The sequence below is a fragment of the Amblyraja radiata genome, chromosome 14 (assembly GCF_010909765.2).
Source record: "Amblyraja radiata isolate CabotCenter1 chromosome 14, sAmbRad1.1.pri, whole genome shotgun sequence".
Taxonomy (NCBI): Eukaryota; Metazoa; Chordata; class Chondrichthyes; order Rajiformes; family Rajidae; genus Amblyraja; species Amblyraja radiata.
The window spans coordinates 47,247,334-47,263,675 of record NC_045969.1 but is presented as its reverse complement, the minus strand read 5'-3'; positions in this window follow the sequence as shown (position 1 = coordinate 47,263,675).

Genomic DNA, 16,342 nt, shown 5'->3' with positions numbered 1-16,342 from the left:
TCAGAAAATATTAACTAAGATTCTATCTAATAGATTGAGCTTAGTGATCAGTAAATTAATACATCCTGACCAAACAGGGTTTATCCCCAAACGGTATTCATTTTTTAATCTGAGAAGATTATTTAATATTATATACTCCAATAGAATTCCTAACGCAGAGCTAGCAATTATCTCGTTAGATGCTGAAAAAGCATTTGACCAGGTAGAATGGCCATATTTATTTTTGGTGATGGAAAAATTTCAACTAGGAGAGAAGTACTGTACATGGGTTAAATTGTTATATTCTAACCCAACAGCTAGAATATTAACAAACAAAATGTTATCAACTAAATTTAATCTCTCTAGAGGATGTAGACAAGGATGCTCACTATCCCCACTATTATTTGCTCTTGCAATCGAACCCCTAGCAGAAAGCGTTAGAAACCATCCAGGAATATTTGGATACAATACTAGAGACACAAGGAATAAAATCTCCTTATATGCAGATGATATACTAATATATATTACAAAATTAGAAACTAGTATTCCAAACCTATTAAATCTAATAACTCAATTTGGTCAGTTTTCGGGATATAGAATCAATTGGAATAAAAGCGAAATCATGCCAATAACAAAATTCAATTTACATACAATACAACAATCCCCTTTTAAAATAGTTAAAGATAAATTTAAATACTTAGGAATCTATGTAACTAAGACATATACCTCTTTATTTAAACTAAATTTCCCACCCTTACTGAATAAACTACATAAGAATATTCAATACTGGAAAACACTCCCCATTTCAATGCTTGGGAGAATTAATGCTATAAAAATGATTTTTTTACCGCAACTACTGTACCTACTTCAATTAATTCCGATATATATCCCAAAAACTTTTTTTTAAAAAGTCGACTCCATTGTTACAAGTTTTGTCTGGGATTATAAGAATCATAGAATAAGTAAAAAACATTTATGTAAATCAAAGATAAATGGAGGTCTGGCTTTGCCAAATTTCTTATTTTATTTTTGGGCAGTCCATATTAAAAACATGAATTTTTGGCTGGAAGAAATGGACCAACAACCAGATTGGCTAATGATGGAAAAGGAAGACTGTCTACCTTTTGAAATTGGACCGATCATATTTGCCCCCACAAAACAGCACAAAAAAACCTATAAAGAAAACCCCATAATACATAGTGGAATACGAATTTGGAAACAAATAAAAAAAGATTTAAAATTGAATAATATACCACTCTGCCTTCCCATTGTAAATAATCCTTTGTTCAAATCATCCTTTATGGACAAAGGTTTCACACAATGGAAATATCATGGAATCAAAAATATAGGACATCTTTATGGGAAAGGTACTTTTCTTTCATTTCAAGAGTTACATCTGAATTATGGACTGCACTCAAATAATTTTTTCAGATATCTACAAATTAGAGATTATGTTAAATCTAATACACAAGTTTACAGGAATAGGGAATCAGAAATTCTTGATGAATGTCTGAACAAGCATCCTAATACTGAAAAACTAATAGCTTATATTTATAACACCCTACTAAATAACGAGGTACCACCGACCGAACCATATAGATACAAATGGGAAAATGAAATAGGTCATCCTATCACGAAAGATATGTGGGACGAAAGTTTACAACAAATACATCAATGTTCATTAAATGCCAGACATACTTTAATACAATTCAAGGTCTTACATAGACTACACTTCTCTAAAATAAAACTAAATAGAATCTTCCCACAAATCTCTCCTATTTGTGATAAATGTCTACATTTAGAGGCTAATTTAACACATACGTTTGCAAACTGTATAAAACTTAAACATTTCTGGACAGATATTTTTGAAATAACTTCAGAAGTTATTAATACAAAACTGGACCCAGACACAAAATTAATAATACTTGGAATATCAGAACAAAGCTTAACACTCGCAACAAACCAAAGAAACTTCCTCAATTACAGTATAGTAACCGGAAAAAAATTAATATTAAAATTTTGGAAAGGCCCTACAACCCCCACAATCAAAATGTGGATTACGGAAATGTCGGAGACCCTATACTTAGAAAGAATTAGACTTGTCTTAATGGACAAACAAGATCTTTTCCATAAAATTTGGGCTCCATTCATTAACTATCTGAAGGGATAGATTGGCACAGCACGAGGACCCAGCTGAAACTTGAACTCAGGAACAGATGAAAAACTATACTCTATACTTTATAACCTACGAACCTATCTCCATTGATGTATTACAGGTAACCCATTCCACCTCCCTTGTTTTTCTGTTGTGTTGTTTTTTTTTTTGTTTTTTTTTTTGCTTTCTTTTTTATTTGTAACTTTCTACCCTCTCTTTTTCTCGCTTTCTATAAAAAATAAAAATACTAGAAGCAGAAGTAATTGATAATGGAAAATTTTAATAATGTATGACTGATGTATATGAAAAGTTTTTTTTTTTTACTATAATATGTAACTACATTTTATAATATGTCTACTTCTAATAAAAAAAAAAAAACTAAAAAAACCTCACAGAACTGGTTCTCTGCGCATCCCTCTGCAATTGGATCCTCGACTTCCTCATTCACAGACCACAGTCTGTTCACATTGGTGGAAATGTGTCAGCCTCGATAACAATCAGCACGGGAGCACCTCAAGGCTGCGTGCTCAGGCCCCTGCTGTACTTACTCTATACTCATGACTGCGTAGCCGGTCATAGTGCGAACTCCATCATCAAGTTCGCTAACGACACCACTGTGGGATGTATCACTGATGGGGACGAGTCAGAGTATAGAAGAGAGATCGAGCGACTGTCCATATGGTGCCAGCGTAATAGCCTGGCCCTCAACACCAGCAAAACCAAGGAACTGATTGTGGACTTAGAAAGGGGTAGGATGGGGACCCACAGTCCCGTTTATATCAATGGGTCAATGGTGGAAAGGGTCAAGAGCTTCAAATTCCTGGGCGTGCACATCTCTGAAGATCGTTCCTGGTCCGAGAACACTGATGCAATTATTAAGAAAGCACATCAGCGCCTCTACTTCCTGAGAAGATTACGGAGAGTCGGTATTTCAAGGAGGACTCCATCGAACTTCTACAGGTGCACAGTAGAGAGCATGCTGACCAGTTGCATTGTGGCTTAGTTCGGCAACTTGAGTGTCCTGGAGCGGAAAAGACTACAAAAAGTAGTAAACACTACCCAGTCCATCATCGGCTCAGACCTCCCTTCCATCGAGGGGATCTATCGCAGTCGCTGCCTCAAAAAGGCTGGCAGCATCATCAAGCACCCACACCATCCTGGCAACACACTCATCTCCCCGCTACCTTCAGGTAGAAGGTACAGGAGCCTGAAGACTGCAATGACCAGGTTCAGGAATAGCTACTTCCCCACAGCTATCAGGCTATTAAACTCGGCTCGGACAAAACTCTGAACATTAATAGCCCATTATCTGCTTAATTGCACTTTATCAGTTTATTTATTCATGTGTGTATATATTTATATAATGGTACATGGACACACTGATCTGTTCTGTAGTCATGCCTACTATGTTCTGTTGTGCTGAAGCAAAGCAAGAATTTCATTGTCCTATCAGGGACACATGACAATAAACTCTCTTGAATTTCCTTTTATTCCCCTTAATCAACTCTACTGGCTAATTGATTTTTGCCTTCACAAAAATTGGTTGGCTAATTTTCTAAGTATTCTCTTCCCCCATAAACATTCACAATGGCCAGCGATATGTTGACCATCGATGTCAGGCCATCTAATCTGTATTCCACTAGTTTCCTTCTTTTTCCTTTATCAAATCATATTGTTACATTTGGCTGCCTTCCCATCTGCTGGAATCATTCCAGGATTTGGGAATAATGGAAGATCATGAATCGTGTATCCATGATCTCCGCTACCATTCATTTGAAACACAAGGTCCTCCAGTTGGTCCAGGAGATTTATTGGCTTTGATTCCCATTTATTTCTTCAGTACTTTCCTGTTACTAATATGGAGTAGTTTAAATTCCTGTGCTGTAATCCCTGTAGGGAGAAAAGCTTGATTGATGAAACTATTTTCTTTATTTCTTCAGCCAAACTGGGGATAAGATAAATGAATACAATGTCCACAAGCCATTGTTTATAATGACAGCTTAATAACTTTCCATTTTACACACTAATGACAAAATTGCTTAAGTTCATGTTCCATTTCTGATTCTAAAGGAATGGAGACAGGTTTGAACAGTGAACAGTAAGTTCAGAATAGGCTTTCCTAGGGTTACTATATTGTGGACTTTTAGCCTTCTTTGTCATTGGTTATATAGTTAATATTTAGAATCATTGATTCATAGAGTCATACAGCATGAAAACAGACCCTATGGCCCAACTTGCCCATTCTGCCCAAGATGCCCCATCTATATTACTCCCATCTGTCTGTGTTTGCCCATATCCCTCCTGACCTTTTCTATCCACGTGCCTGTCCAAATGTATTTTAAATGTTGTTATCGTCACTGCCTCAACTACCTCCTCTGACAGCTTGTCCCATATACCCACCAACCTCTGTGTGAAAGAGTTGCCCCTCAGGTTCCTATTAAATTACTTCCCATCTCACTTCAAACCTAAGTCCTCTGGTTCTTGATTCCCTACTTTGGGTAAAGACTGTGCATTAGCCTTATCGATTCCCCTCATGATGTTATTTATAAGATCACCCCACAACTATTGCACTCCAAAGAATAAAGTCCTAGCCTGCCCAATCACTCCCTATAGCTCAGGCCCTCAAGTCCTGGCAAAATCTTTGTAAATATTCTCTGCACTCTTTCCAGCTTAACAACATAATTCCTTTAGCAGGGTGACCAAAGTGAACGCAATATTCCAAATGCGTCCCTACCAATGTCTTGTACAATTTCAACACAACATGCCAACTTCTATACTTAATACCCTGATTGATGAAGGCCAATGTATCAAATGTTTCTTGACCACGCTACCTACATATTATGCCAGTTTCAAGTAATTATATACCTGCACTTCTCGATCCTTCTGCTCTACAACATTTCCCAGAGCCCTGCCACTTACTGTGAAGGCCCTGCCCTAGTTTGGCTTCAACATCTTGCTGTTATATGTAATAGACTCTATTAACACTTCCTCAGCCCACTAGCTGATCAAGATCTTGCTGTAATTTTTGACAACCATCTTTGCTATCTACGAAACCACCCACTTTAGTGACATCTGCAAACTTACTAGACTTCTACGGCTCATCCAAATCCTTGATATAAATCACAAACAGCAATGGGCCCGGCACGGAGTCCTGGAGCACATGACTAGTCACAGGCCCCCAGTCCGAAAAACAACTTTTCACCATCACCCTCTGCTTCCTTCTATGAGGCTAATTCTCTATCCCGTCGACTATCTTTCCTTGGACTCATTGCGATCTAACCTTCCAGAACAGCTTACCATGCAGAACCTTATCAAATGCCTTGCCAAACTTCATAGGCAATGTCTATGTCTAAACCTTTTTGATTTAGTTCTTCAAAAAACGTAATCAGATTCCTAAGACAAGAACCACATGGACAAAATCTTGCTGACTCTTGCTACTCAGCCCTTGTCTGTCCAAATGCATAGATTAGGTAAGGGGGAGGTGAGAAAAAAAAGACTGAGGTGAGAAAAACATTTTTCACCCAGAGAGTTGTGAATGTGTGGAATTCCCTGCCACAGAGGGCAGTGGAAGCCAAATCACTGGATGGATTTAAGAGAGAGGTAGATAGAGCTCAAGGGGTTAGATGAATCAAGAGATATGGGGAGAAGGCAGGCACGGGTTATTGATTGGGGACGATCAGCCATGATCACAATGAATGGCCTTGCTGGCTCGAAGGGCCAAATGGCCTCCTCCTGCACTTATTTTCTATGTTTCCACGCATCAAAAATCATGACGAATTTAATTTCCTGAATAATGTATTTAATTATTTAGTTTTAATGCTGTCAATGATGCGGTTTGTATCATTGGTAAAAATGTATATTTTAATAATGGTGGCTTCTCTGGCAGAGGAAGAGGTTAACTGAATCGATGTGGGTTATTCAATGCCCTCAATGGGTAGCAGTGGTATGTGGCAGACAGCTGTGCGTGATCAAAGGCAATGAAGGCTAGGTGGAACTTGCCCTCACACACCCGCAGAGCAGCAGCCTCCTTGCCTGTGGCTGTTGTTTGCACAGGAGTAGTTCCCATGCAAACTCAAATCAACCTGTCGATCAGGCAGACTTCACTCTTCCAGCTTGAAGTCCACCGTTGTGAAGCTGAAGTTTCACAGCTTGCAGGGAGACTCAAGCTGCAGGGCGTCCTGGCCAAAATGTTACTCTTCCCGTTCACCAAACTTCACTCTGTTAAGATTTGCTTTTCCAAAGGCACCGTCTTCCTCTTCAACCTCTCAGTCTGTACGTGCATTCATTTCATTTGTTCCCTGCTGAGTGTGAAAACGTGCTCCTTGCCAGCGAACAGTTGCATTGTTCAGTTCAGTGTTAGTTTATTGTCACGTGTACCGAGTTAGAATGAAAAGCTTTTGTAGCGTGCTAACCAGTCAGCAGAAAGACAATACATGATTACAATCAAGCCATTTACAGTGTACAGATACATGATATGGGAATAACGTTTAGTGCAAGGTAAAGCCAGCAAAGCCAATCAAGAATAGTTCTGGGAAGAAACTGTCCCTGAATCTGGCTGTGTGCATTTTCACACTTCTATACCTTTTGCCTGATGGGAGAGGGGAGAAGAGGGAGAAGAGGGGGCAGCCAGGGTGTGACGCCCTTGATTATGCTGCTGGCCTTGCTGAGGCACCGTGAGGCATAAATGGAATCAATGGAAGGGAGGTTGATTTGTGTGATAATCTGGGCTGCGTCCACAATTCACTGCAATTTCTCATTGTCTTGGATGGAGCTTTCCCCAAACAATTGAAGAAAATAATCGTGTGTTTTTATCTAATATGTTTTCTTTTCATTTGTGTAACATGGGGAATGTAATGTACTTCTTAAAGCAGCTTTTTGAAACTATAAACTGGTTATTTGGAAGAGGAGGATTGTTACTCACCATTGGTGTCGTGTACCATTCATAAATAAAGTTTTCCTGAGCAGCAGAAAGAAAGATGTGTTGTCTTTCAGGAGGAGAATATATACAAGGAAAAGAGTCAGGCAGAAGCTGTCAATTGAAAGTAGTACCACTGAACAGGAACATTGACATTTATTGGGGGGGAAAAGACAAATTTACTCCAAACTCACTTAATAAATAATAATGGATAGCTGGAATAGTAATGAGAAGGATTCTAACAAAGGTTGTGCTCAATATGAAGGCAGCTTGGATTTTAGTAATGACATGTATGTGAGGCGGTGCCAATGTTACCATTAACGAAGCTAAGAGATGGTTTTCCGTGGAGGGTTCAGGAACAGCAGCAGTATTATTATTGCTTCATGCATTATTTATTTTATCAGATTGTTTGAGGACTGTTCTACAGAAATGGTGGTAGTTAGCAGCACTGATTGATGAAGAATGACATTTGCACAAATGGACCAACAGCAACCTGACCAGAAAATAATTTAAGAACGGTTGAGATTCTAAGTCAGTCTGCCTAGGCCCACACAATCTCCTTGTTGCTAAACACTTTAACTCCCCCTCCCATTCCTACACTGACCTTTTGATCCTGGGCCTCCTCCGCTGTCAGTGAGGCCCAATGCAAATTGGAGGAACAGCACCTCATATTTCGCTTGGGCAGCTTACAGCTCAGCAGTATGACTATGATTTCTCTAGCTTCAAGTAACCCTGGCTTTCCCTCTCTCTCCATCCCTCCCTCACCCTAGTTCTCTGTCTAATTTTACTGTTCTCCTGATTACTCTCCTCCCCTCAGCTAACAATGATCCATTCTGCATTCCCTTGATCAATATCTGCCTTGATATATCGTTTTCACACCTTACCCTTCCACATATCTCTAGATTCCCTCTTCCCTGACTCTCAGTCCGAAGAAGTGTCTTGACTTGAAACATCACCCATTCCTTTTCTCCAGAGATGCTGCCTGTTGCGCTGAGTTGCTCCAACATTTTGTGTCTATCTTCGATACAAACCAGCATCTGCAGTTCCTTCCTCGAGATTTTAAGAGTAACAAGTGTGTCAGGATACATTTGGATCTAAGAGTGTAAGAGCATTTTTCTCACCTCCCGAGAAGAATGCTTTTAAACTTGCACCCCCAACACCACACAAAATGAATGAAAGAATATTTTATTGTCACATGTGACAAGTCACAGTGAAATTCTTTGTTTGCAGACCCTAGGTAGGCAAATAGTTGCCACACACAGACCCTGACAAAGTTACCCACACCAGGTCCCGCCTTTGTTCTCCCCCTCCACCCTCATTGCGGTCCCCCCCACGCTGGGACCTCCTTCGTTCCTAACCTCGGCAGCAGCGTCCTCACTTCACGTGGTCCCTCCTCGTCCTTCGCTCGGCAAACTGACCTCTCCTCTCACGCTGCCGGGCCCTCTCCGAACGTCTCCATGGCGCCGTCCACTCAGGTTCCTTCCGCCACGAGCTCCGTCAGCCGCGGGCTCCGACCTCGGCCGTGGGCTCCGACCCACAGGGGCTCCAACCTCGGCTACTCCGCGGCTCACCGGGAGGCGTCTGCCGCAGCGGCTCGCCGGGATCTTGACCTTTAGTTTTATAATAATACTTCTATAGGCTTTCTGGAAAAGTTTTGCACAAAGGATCCAGGATTGTTTTCTTCTCATTCCTATTTTGGGAATGCCTCTTGCAATATCTCCCTGATGACGGTTTTCAGAACGAACGTAAAGAGGGCTCAAGCTCGAATCAGTGTGGTTTGCTCATAGACAAAGCTGGACATTTTTCCAGTTACTCTGCTATGTACTAGTGGAAATAAGTCACGGCTGGGAGTAACAGGTGGTATCTCCAAGCCTTCTTGTATACTATGAATTGAGACCAATATAGGGAGAACTGCAATTTGAGCATTGCTAATATTGCTGCATGGAAGGTTATGTTTTCCTGGAGAGTGTTACATTGTCATGTGGAGTAAGGAACTCCTTGCAATTTGTCAGAGGATTTTTCTTTTCAGATTATTTGTTTAGTTTATAGATATAACATGGAAACAAGCCCGTTGGGCTACCGAGTCCTTGCTGGTCATCGACCATCCATTCACAATAACTCTATGTTATCCTACTTTATCTACCAATCCCTACATATTTTAAGGCATTTTTTACAGTGGGCAGTTAAGGGAAAGAGACAGGTTAGTGGGTGGGCAAACTGGTGAGCAGTGTGATCTTGATGTTGGCTTTGGAAATTATGATTTGTTAAATGTGGAGGCTGTTGAGATGGCTGCTGAAGACAATGGGAACTGCCCAGGAGGTGAGAGCAGATGCAGGAGATTGAGGCAGTGAGGTCAGGAGCCCTTCCAACCTGTCCTCCAAAGAGCACAAGGTATGGCCAAGAAAAATGGAAGACATTCAGAATAAATGGGTATGGGAAACCTTGTTACAGAGTAGATACAAAGCTTGAGTAACCAGGATAACTGAATGGAATCCCCATAGGAAGTAGGATGGAAAGTAGTGCCGCCAAGACATCTTGGGAGAGTTCAGTTTAGGGTTAGGGTAACCCTTACGGTAACATTGGCCAATGGCTGCCTAGTCCTTCCCCCAAGAAATAAATTGGAAATGTCATGAAAGAGAAGAGGTGGACGAGACAGAAACCTTTTGGAAGTGGGGTCAGGATGGAAATTGGTTTTTAAACATAATGGGGCTTTCTAGCTCTAGAGAAGGGCAGGAGGCAGCACCTGTGGAGTGTAAGAGTGGAAGGGCAGGGTGGATAAAAAGATTTAACAAGGACTCAGTCTGAGCATGCGCCGAACTGAGAGGCAGCAAGTCCTTGTAGCTCCGAGTCTTGTTTAGTGTTTTAGTGTGTTTTGTGCATTGGTTGTGATTGTTGTGTAGTATTTTACTCAGTATGTGTAGAGTTAATAGTTAATTATTGGGTCTCTTAAAGTATTTATTGCTTTCAGGTATTGTCCGTATTGTATTTTATGTATTTTTTGTCTGCTTTCGTTCTGAATGTGTGGGTTTGTTGGTTGTTGGCTTCTGGACATCTGAATTTCCCTGAGGGGATCAATAAAGGATTTATTATTATTATTTATTTATTATTTCCATGTGTCTCATTTAGAAATGACACATAGTGCTATAGAGCTATACAGCTGAGATAGGTCCTTCAGCTCATTTTGTCCATGCAGATACTGTATAGTTGGCATATTGGACCAGTACTTTTTGCCTGAATTTGGCACATAATCCTCTTAATCCTCCCTATCCTTATATTTTTCCAAATGTATTTTAAAAGGCTTAATTATATCCTCTGATAGTATTGTCTGACAGCTTATTTCAGCTATCAACTGCTCTCTGAATGGAAAAGTTGTCCATGTGGTCCCTCTTAAAACTCTCCCCTCTCAACTTAAGTCTATGCCCTGTAACTTAGAATCCTCTAAACTGGGAAAAGAATGTCAGCATTCACTTTATCCATGTTTCTCATGATCTTGTACATCTTGGTAAAGTCACTGCTTAGTCTCATATGCTCCAAAGAAATAAGTCCCAGAGGTTGAAAAAGTTCCAACCTCTCCCCATAGCCCAAGGCCGCAACCCAGACAATGTCCTGGTGAATCTCTTAAGCACCCTTTCCAACTTAATGTTGTCCTTCCTATGGCTGGGTAAGCAAAACTGCACACGATAATCCAAGCGTGGTCTCACCAATGACATACAGCTGCATCATGATGTCCCAACGTTTGCACTCAACATCCTTCCCAAGCATGCCAAAGGCCTTCTTTACCACACTGTCCCCCTGACTCGCCACCATCAGGGAAACCTGTACTCCCAGTTCACTCTGTTCTGCAATACTCCCCAGGGCTATACCATTTACTCTGTAGGCCCTGCCCTGGTTTGACAAAGTAAATTGCAACACCTCACACTTGTCAGCGTTACATTCCATTTGCCATTCCTTAGCCTATCTTCCCGACTGATCTAGATCCTGTTGTAACATTAGGTATTGTTCCTCACAGTCCATTATGCCACCATTGTTGGTGTCATCTACCAATTTATTAACATTGGTCACGACATTGTCATCCAAATCATTAATATCATTGCACCCAGCACAGACTCCAATGGCCTCTTGCAATGTCATCTTTGAAAGCCTTCCACTTGCCAGCTCTTCACTCACCTGCAAACAAACTCTCCCAATCGACCTGTGCAAGTTCCAGTCTAATGCCTCCTAAATCGGCCTTGGCCCCATTTAGGACCTTAACATGGGTGATTCGTACCCTTCTCCATAATTATTTAAAAACTAATAAATTATGATCACGGGTCTAAAAGTAGTCCCCCACTGCCCTACCTCAATCCGAAGAGGAGGTCCAGTGTTGGGCTCTCCAATGTAGTTTTCTTTGACACATTTGTCAAATTCTACACTGTCCAAGCCCTTTACACTCTGGGAGACACAGTCATTATTAAGGAGGCTGAAAATCTTTCACTGATACCACCCTGTTATTTTATAACTATCTGCAATGTCCACATACATCTGCTCCTATAATACACTGACTATTAGGAGATGTATACTAATACAGTGCCATCAAAATGATCTTTCCCATCCAGTTTCTGTTCTACACATATAGCCTCACTGGATGATCCTCCAAGACTCTCCTCCCTGATCAAAAAGGTAACATCCCTCCTCTCTGACCTGCATATCTATCATGCCTTTAGCATCTATATATATGCCCTGGCATATTTTGCTGCCAGTCCAGCCCTTCTCTCAGTCATGGTTACAGTATCCTAGTCCCCCAAGCTAACCCACACCCTGAATTTTTCTGCCTTGCCTGTTAAGCCTATTTTAATTCTATGCCCTCTGGTTTTGAACCACTTGCTAATAGGAACTGATTCCCTCTCCTTGTTATGTGTAATAAAAGTGGAATAATCCCAATTTCTCCATTCTAGTTCAAGTTCAAGTTCAAGTGAGTTTATTGTCATGTGTCCCTGTATAGGACAATGAAATTCTTGCTTTGCTTAAGCACACAGAAAATAGTAGGCATTTACTACAAAACAGATAAATGTGTCCATATACCATGATATAAATATATACACACATGAATAAATAAACTGGTAGTGCAAATAACAGAAAGTGGTTGCTAATAATCAGAGTTATGTCCGAGCCAGGTTTAATAGCCTGATGGCTGAGGGGAAGTAGCTATTCCTGAACCTGGTTGTTGCAGTCTTCAGGCTCCTGTACCTTCTACCTGAAGGTAGCAGGGAGATGAGTGTGTGGCCAGGATGGTGTGGGTCTTTGATGATACTGCCAGCCTTTTTGAGGCAGCGACTGCGATAAATCCCCTCGATGGAAGGAAGGTCAGAGCCGATGATGGACTGGGCAGTGTTTACTACTTTTTGTAGTCTTTTCCTCTCCAGGGCGCTCAAATTTCCGAACCAAGCCACGATGCAACCGGTCAGCATGCTCTCGACTGTGCACCTGTAGAAGTTAGAGAGAGTCTTCCTTGACAATCCGACTCTCCGTAATCTTCTCAGGAAGTAGAGGCGCTGATGAGCTTTTTTGATAATTGCGTCAGTGTTCTCGGACCAGGAAAGATCTTCAGAGATGTGCACGCCCAGGAATTTGAAGTTCTTGACCCTTTCAACCATTGACCCGTTGATATAAATGGGGCTGTGGGTCCCCCTCCTACTCCTTCCAAAGTCCACAATCAGTTCCTTGGTTTTGCTGGTGTTCAGGGCCAGGTTATTGCGCTGGCACCATATGGACAGTTGCTCGATCTCTCTTCTGTACTCCCAAACTGAAATACCTCACTTCTGGAATTAAAAATAAATAATCAATGAAGGCCTTGGAGAAATCCTGAAGACATGCAAGTTTTACAAGTATTTTTAGTTAACAGGCTGATAATTACATTCTTTCCTGTGGTGATATGATGCTGTTTGGACCACTGACTGTTTTGGGCTGGTTTACTGCTTATTCTATTGGCAGATAACACATTTTCTATTTATTCTGAGTTCAGTTTAGTTTAGTTTAGAGATACAGCGCGGAAACAGGCCCTTCGGCACACTAGGTCGATCCCCCGCACATTAACACTATCCAACACACATTAGGGACAATTTACACTTAATTACAACTTAATTACAATTAATCTACAAATCTGTAGTCTTTGCAGTGTGGGATGAAACCAAGGATCTCGGAGAAAACCCACGCGGTTACGGGGAGAACGTGCAAACGCCGTACAGATAGCACCCATAGACAGGATTGAACCAAGTCTCTGGCACTGCAAGCTCTGTAAGGCAGCAATTCTACCACTGCACCACTGCCGCCCTGCTCTCATTTTACTTTCCAGGCAGATTATGGGTTACTACACAAGCAATAAAAATGGAATAGGCCAGATCTTTCCCCCATCCCCTCTCTGCCCTTACCTACCCTGTTAATAGCTGGTCAGTGGTGCTCTTTTGCCCACTATTAGTCACACATTGGTGGTTTAAATAGAGTTCCAATTTTGCATAGTCCTTGTCCATGGATTGTCTGACATTATTTCCTTATTAGACAACCTGTTCAGCGCTTAATGATGCACTTAATCTATTGAGCAGATTCATCACCCTGGTAAGGAAAATCCAATACTGCCTTGATATGATCCTGTGCAGCAAAAATAATTATTTTACTGTGACATTTATCATTCTACTTCATCTCTCAAACATCGCGTGGAGTTTACATAAAGGGTAAAAACAGCTTTGATGTAAATAGCTGAAGAGTTCACTGTTCATGTGTCTTTTGCACTAAATGTGTGTAAATTAGACCAGTTTTGCATTTACAATAGAGTATCTAAATGCATGTCAGTTATTTACATTTAATTATCTGCCAGATGGGATAATTAGGATTCCAGTTTAATTGGATTTAACTGTAAACATCTACAGTCTGTTTTGGGGACAACCACTTTTTTATCTGGCTTCTTTTTCCTCAGATTATAACATTTTTGATAGTGCAGGAAAATGATTCCAATCAGAAATATTTCTTCAAGGCTGTAATCTTCAGAGAAATGAAACAAAAGAGAAATCAGATTGAATTTGTTCAATTTAACTGCAAAGTAATTCTGAATGTACATCAAATACAGTTCTGTAATACAGTTCTACAATTACCGTATCCTTAAGGGCCTGTCCCACTTGGCCGTCATTTGCGCCTCGTTTACGCATCATATGTAAAATAGGTCGACGCGTCGTGACGCGTGGGTGATGCACACATTGCGCATGGTGAGGCGTGGAATCACATGCGGTGGCACGCGGTATCGCGCGGCGATCCAGGTTTTCGTAGTGTAACAAAATCCTCGTGTGCCACCTGCGTGATGTATCGCGTACGCTCGCTGACGCATTGGCGTCCCAACGTCTCACATGTATCGCATGCTGGTGCATGATTATGTCGCCGTGCATCGGCATCCGTAACCATGCGTTGCCGCGCGCCGCAGGGTATTCTATTCTTCATCTGGAGTTCTGCAGGTTTACGCCATGAGGCTGAATATAGAAAGCAGGAAATTGACTGAATTTAATTTTCCTGCCATATTTGCTCCAGACAGATTCTTTAATTATTTTTTGATTGACCTCATGGTGGCTCTGCTTGAAGCCCGGTTAATCTGAAGAAACGAGAGAATGTTTGATACCATGCTTTCAATTTCTGTTCATTCATGTTTTTCAACACCACATCTTTCCTTACACTCATCACAATATTTTGTTACTCTTTGCTAAACATCTCCTTCACATCCTTCTTCAAGTGATGCAGTGGTTTAAGCACCAGCACGAAACCTAGAAGAAATCATAGAAACATAGGAAAATAGGTACTGGAGTAGGCCATTCGGCCCTTCGAGCTAGCACCGCCATTCAATTTGATCATAGCTGATCATCTAAAATCAGTACCCTGTTCCTACTTTTTTCCCTTACCCCTTGATTCCTTTAGCCCCAAGAGCTAAATCTAACTTGAAAACATCCAGTGAATTGGCCTCCATTACCTGTGGCAGAGAATTCCACAGATTTACAACTCTTTGGGTGAAAAAGGTTTACCTCATCTCATTCCTAAATGGCCAACCCCTTATTCTTAAACTGGGACCCCTGGTCCTGGACTCCCCCAACATCAGGAACATTTTTCTTGCATCTAGCATGTCCAATCCTTTAAGAATTTTATATGTTTCTAAAAGATCCTGTGTAATATTGCACTATTCCTAGGAACATTCTTTTCTCTGTTGTATTTTCAGACTTTGCAGCATTGTTTTCTGTTTTCTCCTTCAATTGTGGTCAGCCATTGGGCATCTGCCTTCAAATCAAGGTTCGTCATTACCATTTATAAACCAGGAGGTTTCTTAGAAAGACAAAAAATGCTGGAGTAACTCAGCGGGACAGGCAGCATCTCAGGATAGTAGTAATGGGTGACTCCAGTTACTCCAGCATTTTGTATCTGTCTTTGATGTAAAGTAGCATTTGCAGTTCCTTCCTGCACGGGAGGTTTTTTAGTTTCAACTTCACATTGCATTCAATATTCTTCTGTACACCACCTTCAAAATCAGTGGATTTTCATCTTCTGTGCTCATGGCCCACAAACTGTGCTGTTCATCATTCACAATTTGCTTTGCTGTGCTACACACTCTTGCACCATTTTGTCTGCTTTAGACAACCACTATTGATGTGGATAAAAGAGTTTGGACAGGTGTTCAACAGGTTTGCTCTCTGCTGCACACTCATTTAAAAGCCCTCATTATTGCTATCCATGCAGAGAGATCAGACAGCCAAACAGGCTGTTCTTACATGTGTGAAATGGTCATAGAAGAGGTTAACCAAGCTTCCTTGACTTATAACAGGTGTTATTTGGTAACTTGTCCTTCCCCCTCATGAAAACGGACACAGATTGGAGTGTGCAATAACTACCTCCTGTCTGATCCAATGCAGGCTGGACTTTCTGCTGTTTTCTCATTATATTGACCTGTTGAGGAACTCGAGCAAGCTATCTTTTTTTCTGATCCATTGCTTATTTCAGTGGCTGAAAATTGGCTTGCCCTAAGAAAAGTGTAGGAAGGAACTGCAGGTGCTGGTTTAAACCAAAGATAGACACAAAATGCTGGAGTAGCTCAGTGGGACAGGCAGCATCAGAAGTGTCTGAAGAAGGGTCTTGACCCGAAACATCATCCATTCCTTCTATCCAGAGATGCTGCCGCCTGTCCCGCTGAGTTACTCCAGCATTTTGTGCCTATCTTGCCCTATGAAAAGCCAGCCAGTAAATGAGAATTGCAGTGTGGATATGCCAGTCTAGAATCAGCTTAAGCAAAA